At 38.4% G+C, this 8933-nt stretch overlaps 1 non-coding gene across 1 annotated transcript; it reads right to left on the bottom strand.

Moving 5' to 3' along the window:
- Positions 1-2843: 2843 nt before the first annotated feature.
- On the bottom strand, positions 2844-3000 carry LOC121464858. Its single transcript, XR_005976573.1, has one exon. It is a non-coding gene; the product is annotated as a U1 spliceosomal RNA (small nuclear RNA).
- Positions 3001-8933: the final 5933 nt, after the last annotated feature.

Genomic DNA, 8933 nt, shown 5'->3' with positions numbered 1-8933 from the left:
TGAACAGATGCTCAAATGCCTATTAAAGGGAAACATACTGATGGCTATTCCTGACTTTCCAACTCTAACTAACAATCCAAAATCAAGAAACTTCTTATTCCATTCCGCATATTCATACTAATGGGATGGCACATATTTCATATTTAATCATATTTTAATAGACATTATTTTTAAGGGTCTGGAAAGATGGCTCAGTAAGTTTGAGCAATTGCTGCTCTTGCAGAAAACGCAGATTCAGTTCCAAGCACCCACATAATGGTTTCCAAATCTTCTGTAACTCTAGCTTCAGGCAATCTATTGCTGTCTTCTGGACACCTTGGGCACAACATAGAGAGTACTCATGCGAAATACTCTCCCACACAAAATAAACAGTAAATCTTACAAATTACACTATCATAATTATGCCACTGTATTAAGGAAGGAATTAATATTTACATATTTACAAGCTAACTATGGTCTGAAATTTCTAAAGATAATTTATGTATAGTTTTACAAAATCATAGATTAAACAAAGGAGTAAAATTGAAAAAAATATATAAAAGATATCTTTAGAGAAAATGATTGTAAAATATTTCCCTTAATATGGGTTTTATTTTTCAGTTCTTGTGAACTAACACAATAGATCCAGCAAGATAGAAGTTCCCTGTTCCTTTTATAAAGCGCAGATTTATATAAAAGTGGGTTTTCTTTCTCTGTTTTATGTTCTTAAAATCTACATAATCTCTAACTATATTCATGTATGAGCTTTTCATTTTTCTTCTAGCTCTATTTTAAAGAATAAATGGTTCCTTTTTGAAAATGTTTACCGACAAGAAAAAATGTAGCTTCTTTAAACTTAGAGTCCTATATTTTATATCATATATTTATGCTGAACTTGAACATTTCAAGACAATGAATAAAATATTTACACTTCAATTTCTTGCTCACTATCATCATTCATTTCAGTATGCCTTAATAAAGGATCGAATTAACAAAAAATAAATATATGCATGTATCATTGAATGTTTCTTGATCAGTTCTGATATCTTTGTATCAGATATAGATTAATATCCCATGCATAGAAAAATAATAATCTGTGATTAAGTAGATAGCAAAGGAATATGTGATCTGGCTCCAACTAAGTTCTCTGCCCTTGATTTCTGGCATTGTATGCAAACTCTAGGCTATGTGAAGTATTTTCTCAGTAGTTATTAGAACAAGTTTGCGCTACTTTGCAGCATACTTCTTTCACACATTTAATGTTTTTCAAATTGTCGTATGTTCTTTCTGTCCTCATCCAAGTGTATATTTGTGCTAAAATGTTTTAAGAATGGAAATGATTTTAGTAAAACATAAGCACATCTCCCAAAAATGAATGCATCTATTCATGGCCTTAAGTTATTCTACATAGAAAATTATATCTATTTTCCTTTTCTATGAAACAAATCTTTAAAAAATATAGAAAGGCATCAGATTAAATCTTCCTGATAGAAAAGTGTGTGTGTGTGTGTTTGTGTGTGTGTGTGTGTTGTAGCAGGCTGCTTGTTGGTTTCCAGCTGTTTGTTTCCAGTTGCTTAGCCCTGAAACAATCACACAGAAACTGTATTAATTAAATCACTGCCTGGCTCATTAGCTCTAGTTTCTTATTGGCTAACTCTTATATTAATATAACCTATTTCTATTGATCTGTATATAACCAAGTGACTTTGGCTTACGAGGTAAACTTCTCATTGTCTATCTCCGGTAGTTCCATGGCTTCTCTCTGATTCTGTCCTCTTTTTCCCAGCATATAATCTAGATTTTCCCACCTACTTCTGTTCTGCCCTTGCCATAGGCTCAAAGCACTTCTTTATTCATTAACCAATAAAAGTTAGACACAGGGGCTGGAGAGATGGCTCAGTGGTTATGAGCATTGCTTGCTCTTGTAAAGGTCCTGAGTTCAATTCCCAGCAACCACATGGTGGCTTACAACCATCTGTAATGAGGCCTGCAGGCATACACACAGACAGAATATTGTATACATAGTAAATAAATAAATATTTGAAAAAAAAAGTTAGACACGTAGACAAGAGGACCTCATAGACAGAGGGACATCCCACACCTTGTGTGTGTGTGTGTGTGTGTGTGTGTGTGTGTGTGTGTGTGTGAGTGTTTGGGTACACAACAGGCAATTTAATAATTAATATGCATCATAATATTGAAATTATGAATATGAGTAATGCATGATCCATATCCTTATTATCCAGAGTTCAAAGACAAAACTACAAATACTTATATTTTTCCTTGAACTCAATAATTTAAAGTATCTGGATAAAGGTATATAAATAAAATGATAAGGTAAAATATTTTGTATTAGCTTTGTTTTGGAGAAAATTTTGAGAAAAGGAGCACACAGAGCCATAAGTGAAAATTGCCCCAACTCTCACACTATGTAGACTTGAAAATTTGCTATGGTAGCCAGAGTAATATCCCAAATAAAAAAGTGTACATGTTTTAAACCTCAGAATCTGTGAATATATCTTATTACATGACAAAGAAAAACAAGCTCCAAAATGGATTTAGCTCTGCTTGTTGGCTGACTTTAAAATGAGAGGTTGTCTTTGGTAGCCTCTTGGGGTCAGCCAGTATAATCACCAGGGTCCTGTAAAATGGAAATGAAGTGAGTGTGGGTATCAGAGTTTGGCAATTCTCTCTGTTGGTTTGGAGGAAGTTACCACAAACCAAAGTGAGCGGGCAGCTTCTACCATCTGGAGAAAGCAAGGAAAACGCTCCTCCCTAAAGTCCAGCCTTTCCAGTCTCTTGGTGGAGTTTGAGCTGAATGTTTTTCTTTTTTTGTTTGTTTGTTTGTTTGTTTTTAATTGAGTGAGAGTGAATGTTGCACCTTACTAACACAAACTATACCATCAAATGTCCCACATTTGGGGAAACCACAGGGGTCAACACATTGGGAGTGCAATCGATAAGCCTTGTCCCATGAAAATATCCTTCTTGGTGACAGCATGCTTTGTATCAGGGAAGTGAGGGATATTTTAGACCTCTTGCATCTAGAGTTGTAATATAATGAATGTGTGCTCTAAGTAACTATGCTTGTGGTCACTTTTGCTGGAGTGGTAGGAAATGAAACTAAGACAACAATGTAAAGACAGGTAATACTAGAAAAATGAAACGTGAAAATAAAACTGGAGATTACACACACACACACACACACACACAAATAGAATGCAATATTAACCGTTAATATGAGATGAAGTTATGTCATTTGTGCCAGTATAGATGAAATTGAGATCATTATTATATGAAATAATCCAGGCACGTGATCTCATTCTTATTTGGAATCAAATAAAACTACCTCAGAGATTGAGTGTCAAATGCTCTCTACAAGAGACTGGGAGGTAGGAGGACAGGAAGGGGAAACGTTAAACAAAGGATACATTATTTGCTGTGTAGGAGAAAGAAATTAGAGTGTACTGTTGAACAGTAGAGAAATTCTAGAAAATAAACAACATACTCTACATTTCTGTACCAGGGGAATGTTTTGAATATTTTCACCAAGAAAATGATGAAATTTTGAGGAGCTAAAAGTGCTTAAAAACATTGCAATATGTTTACACATATCAAGATGTTACCAAATAAATGCATATTTTTATGATTTCAAGTATCTATTTTAAAAATGAAAGATTACCAATAGATTCTCAATAGAATAATTTGAGAACTCCATATTAGTCAAAGTTCCTCTACTCTTAGCCCCAAAGATATTTTATTTTATCTGCTGTAATTGGTAATCTACAAGGAACTCAAATAAATTCTACTTCATCTAATGATTTTTTAAAAAGAAAACAAACTTCATTTTATGTGCCAGGAGACAACATTTAGCACACTGTTTAAAGGCCTGCACAAATTTTGTGAGGTTTGTGGTTAGATTCAAGAATACCTTCAGAATGTCAGGAAAAATAATTATGTCAGCCTTAAGAAATAAATTTGAGTGATTTGAAGACTTTTCCAGGAAGATTGCTCCATTTTCAAGAACACTTAAAAAACTTTTATTTACCGTGTTAGTATCTAATAGTGAAAGGCATTGTATTTGTGTGTTCACAGAAATTTGGAAGTTTTACATTTAAAAGTGCATCAGATCACAATTGTACCAGAGAATGCTGGAGCTGCCTCTCAAATGAGCTGCTCAATTCTAACATGCAATCATACTGGGAAAGAAACTCTGAAAATGGAGATGTTTAGTCATCTCAGAAATACGCAACGACCCTAAAAGATGGTTTCTTTTTTGTTTTTTTTTCTTTCTTTTTTATTATTACTTTAAAAAAATACCAATTCTAATTCACACTCCCTCCCCTCCTTCCAGTCCATCCCTCTCCCTCCACAGACCCTCCCCAACATCCCTCCAACCCTAAGGGAGTGCCATGCACCCCACCCTATGGAAAGTCAAGGTCCTCCTTACTATGGCTAGGTTGAGCAAGGTTTACATCCAAAGCGAATAGGATCCCATGAAGCCAGTATCTGCAGTAGAGACACACCCCAGTGTCACTATCAGTGGCCCCTCAGTCTGCCCCAGGTGTCAACCCCCCTTCAAAGGGGGCTTGGTTGTTCCCATGCTTGCTCGCTCCCAGTCCAGTTGGATTTGGTGAGCTCCCATAACCTCAAGCAAACTGTCTCAGTGGATGACCCTCTCATGGACTTGAATTCCTTGCTCATACTCTTGCTCCCTCTATTGTTCAACTGGTTCTTGGGAGCTCAGTCCAGTGCTCCATGTGGGTCATTGCCTCTGTTCCCCATCTGTTGTTGGATGAAGGTTCTATGGTGCTATTTAAGATAATCGTCAGTCTGAATACAGAGTAAAGTCAGTTCAGACATCCTCTGCTCTATTGCTTAGGGTGTTAGCTTGGGTCATCCCTGTGGGTTCTTGTGTATTTTTCTAGAGCCAGGTTTCTTGCTAACTCCATAATGGCTCCCTCAATCAAGATATCTCTTTCCTTGCTCACATATCTGTCCTTCTTCCATCTCAACTATCCCATTCCCTCAAATTCTCCTCAACAGCCCTTCTCCCCTTCCTTCTTCCCCTTTCCTCCCTGCTCCCAAATTTTTGTCTGATTCTAATTTCCAGGTGGGTCTATATCTGTTTTTCTTTGGGTTCACCTTATTACTTAGTTTCTCTAAAATTTTGAAGTATAGGCTCATTGCCCTTTGTTTATGACTAGTATCCACTTATGAGTGAGAACATACCATACTCATTTAAAACATGGTTTCAACTGGACAGCAAAATAATCCACAATTGATACTGCCATTTATGTAACTGTAAATACTTAAAAATCCGTGTGTTGTACTAGGTTTTTGAAGTTATAGTTTGACATAGCCATAAGAATGGTAGAATTCTTGGGCATCTTTCTAGTCTACTGCCATTCTCTGTATCCAAAATGATTGCAAGTTGTTCTTTATTTTCCATGATCAAAGGTAGTATGTTTTATAAAGCTATAAACTAATCTTTAACTTTTATTTTAACATATTACCCAAATATCTTGGTATAGCTGATTTTATGGTCTTTTTCTTGTGCTTCTGCTATGACAGAGTATGCAGGGCTCTAATAGAGGTATAGTGATCTAACTGCTATTGATCATGTCTTAACATTGCTGTCTAGATATCAGGTTTTGGGATGATTTGAGTTTTATTTGTCAGACAGGTGTTTTGTTCCTTGGTTTCCATTTCCTCTCTGGCTTTAAAGAATGCCATGGCTATGTGTTGCCTCTGTTCCTATCCTGCTCAGCTTGTGTGTTCACAGGGAATGCCTGCCAGTGTTGGAGGCTTGGACACTTTAATGAGTTGGGGGAAGGAAGGTTTGAGGAGAAGTTTTCTGTCATACATTGGGGATCGGGATAGAGAGGAAACGGAGACCACAGCAGATTTCCTGTTCCAGAGCAGGAAATGAAACTGGCAAAGAAGCCTGAATGTGATTTCCACTGTTCAATTACTCCTATTTCTGTGTCTTCAGCCTTGGAGACATACAATAAGTTATTAATCTGTCTAAGTGCAATTGAATATAGGAGACTGACACAAATGGGGGCCGACATGCTTGACTGTTATTTTGCTTTTAGATACTTTGTTTTTTCAAATCAAGAGCAGGTGCATTTCAGTAAAAAGTTTCGTTGTATTTATTGATTCTTGGTAAATTCACATCATGCTTCCCAACCCTACTCTTTTCCAGGCCTATCTTATATATACTCTTTACCCTTGTAGCATCACCAAAGGAAAACTTAAAAAGTAATACAATACAGACAATAATATTTGTAATTGGAGTTTTCTCTCCCCCAGCTAGTTCCCAAATATCGAATCTGAAGCTTAATATTAAGTACAAACTGTTTGGCTAATGGCTCAGGCTTCTTACTGGCTAACTCTACTTATAAAGTAACACATTTCTAATAATCTGCATATTACTATGTGTGCCCCATTGCTTATTGGTAATACTCTGGCATCTTACTCTTTTGGAGGCTTCTGACATCTCCCCAACTCCACCTTCTTTTTCCCTGTATCTCTGGATTTCCTGCCTAGCTATATTCTGTCTTACCATAGGCCAAAGCAACTTCTTTATTAAACAATGGTAGTATATTTACAGCATACAGAGGAGGACCTCCCACACCAAATATTAATTAAAATAACCAAATAAAATACAAAGACCAAAAAAGCAAACAAGTAAAACAAACAAGCACTTTGTGCCTCTGTCTTTCCATTGTCTTTTCATTTGTCTCAGTGACTTTGAGAGTTGGGATGTATGATGCAGTATACCATTTTGTCCACCCAGCTTTACTTAAAAATGCCAATTGATTAATATGGTGTTGGTCAGGTTCAAGGATTCTGACTTCTAGTATACCATCAGTGCTAGCCTTTCACTGAATCTCCTCTTGAATATTGTGATGGTGTCCTGAGTCATAGAGATCTTATAACAATGGTTCTGCCAGACCAGATCCTTCACACTCTCCAGCAGGTCACAGATGGGTTAGGTGTCCGGGAGTGGCCAATCAAAGCCCAGGATATATGCCTGGATGATAGCTGAGTTGGTCAGTTCAGGCCATTGGGATCACCCAACTCAGGAGAGGGGTGGAGCCCATTGAGAGAGGTGGGGCCAGTTTTCCCAACTGTTAACACTAACTCTCCTATGAGGGGCGGGAATTCTCAGTAGTGTCCTCTTACTTCAATACATGGTTCAACATATAACTCTCATGGGCTCCTGTGAGTAGAGGCAGTTTCTAGAAATCTGTTCTATAACCTGCCTTTGAACTTTGTAACCATAGAATGAAGTGTATCAAGTAGTCAATACTTGTACTTTGTACAAAAAGAATGAAAACACTGCGGGAATGAGAGGTCTGAACAAGACAGTAGATCTACCATGGCAAACTTCATTTTTCCAGATGTTAGCTCTATGATACCCTTTCTAGCATGTCCTTCCCTGAAGATGGCATCAATACTTCTCACATAAGAGATTTCAAAAGGCTCTGTTCTCTTACTACAGAATCTGAAGATCCACAGCAAAAGAATAAATGCTATTAGGTGTTTTTTTCATTATTTTTTTTATTGAAAAAAAAATTTCTGCCTCCTCCCAGCCTCCCATTTCCCTCCTCCTCCTCCCGCCCCTCTCCCCCTCCCCCCACTCTTCTCCTCCTCCCTCTCCAGTCCGAAGAGCAGTCAGGGTTCCCTGCCCTGTGGAAAGTCCAAGGTCCTCCCCCCTCCATCCAGGTCTAGGAAGGTGAACATCCAAACTGCCTAGGCTCCCACAAAGCCAGAACATGAAGTAGGAACAAAACCCCATGCCGTTGTCCTTGGCTTCTCAGCAGCCCTCATTGTTCACCATGTTCAGAGAGTCCGGTTTTATCCCATGCCTTTTCAGTCATAGTCCAGCTGGCCTTGGTGAGCTCCCAATAGATCAGCCCCACTGTCTCAGTGGGTGGGTGCACCTCTCGTGGTCCTGACTTCCATGCTCATGTTCTCCCTCCTTCTAAGGCTCCTCATTGGGACTTTGGGAGCTTAGTCCGATGCTCCAGTGTGGGTCTCTGTCTCTATCTCCATATTGGATAGAGGAGCAGGGAATCATATAACTTAATTAAGGGAACCACCTTAGGGTTGGCAAGAGACTTGAACCTAGAGTGGCTCCCAGGTGCCCAGGGCAATGTCTCCAGTTAGTTCCTTGGGCAGCTGAGGATAGGGAACCTGAAATGACCCTATCCTATAGCCATACTGGCGAATATCTTGCATATTACCATAGAACCTTCATCTGGCAATGGATGGAGCTATTAGGTTTTTGAAGTTGTGTTTTTAAATGGAGATGTCTATTCTGTTTGATGATTGCACATGAAACCCAGCCACTCTTCCGTGAAGAAGCCCAGGCCTCTGGAACAGGCCATGTGCAGGCATATTAACTCACAGATACCCATGTGCAAAAGCATGAAATGATTCCATTATGCCCTGATCTGAGCAAATTCGTGAAAAATTCCAAAAGGACTTGTGAGTCATGCAAGAGTAAACACAAGCCTGGCTTTAAGCTGCTAATATGGAAGCAGTATAGCTGAGAATATAGCTTAGGTCTTCGAAACGTGTGCTCTAACGCTCCTTTGTTCTTTCCAGAGCACCGTCCTGGAAAATTTGCCAACATCTTCATAGGAACAGTGAACAGTGGAAAATTCAGTTGTGTACTGGGGAAGGCAGTGTTTCTCATGCTTGTTACAGCTTCATAGCCACATGGTAAGGTCATTGATCTACTGAATAAATCAGTAAGAAAGAACAATGGGAATCTTTTCTTCTATTGTTACAGTGAGAATTGAGGGTTTTGAACAAAGTAGGTTTTTTTTTTTATTTTTTTTCGACAGGGTTTCTTTGTGGCTTTGGAGCCTGTCCTGAAACTAGCTCTGTAGACCAGGCTGGCCTCGAACTCACAGAGATCTGCCTGCCTCTGCCTCCCG

This window comes from Microtus oregoni, unplaced genomic scaffold (genome assembly GCF_018167655.1).
Source record: "Microtus oregoni isolate MIOR12 unplaced genomic scaffold, Mior012 000001F_ref0000356, whole genome shotgun sequence".
Lineage (NCBI taxonomy): Eukaryota > Metazoa > Chordata > Mammalia > Rodentia > Cricetidae > Microtus > Microtus oregoni.
Note: the sequence above shows the minus strand (reverse complement) of the source record. Positions and strands in the feature narration are given on the sequence as shown.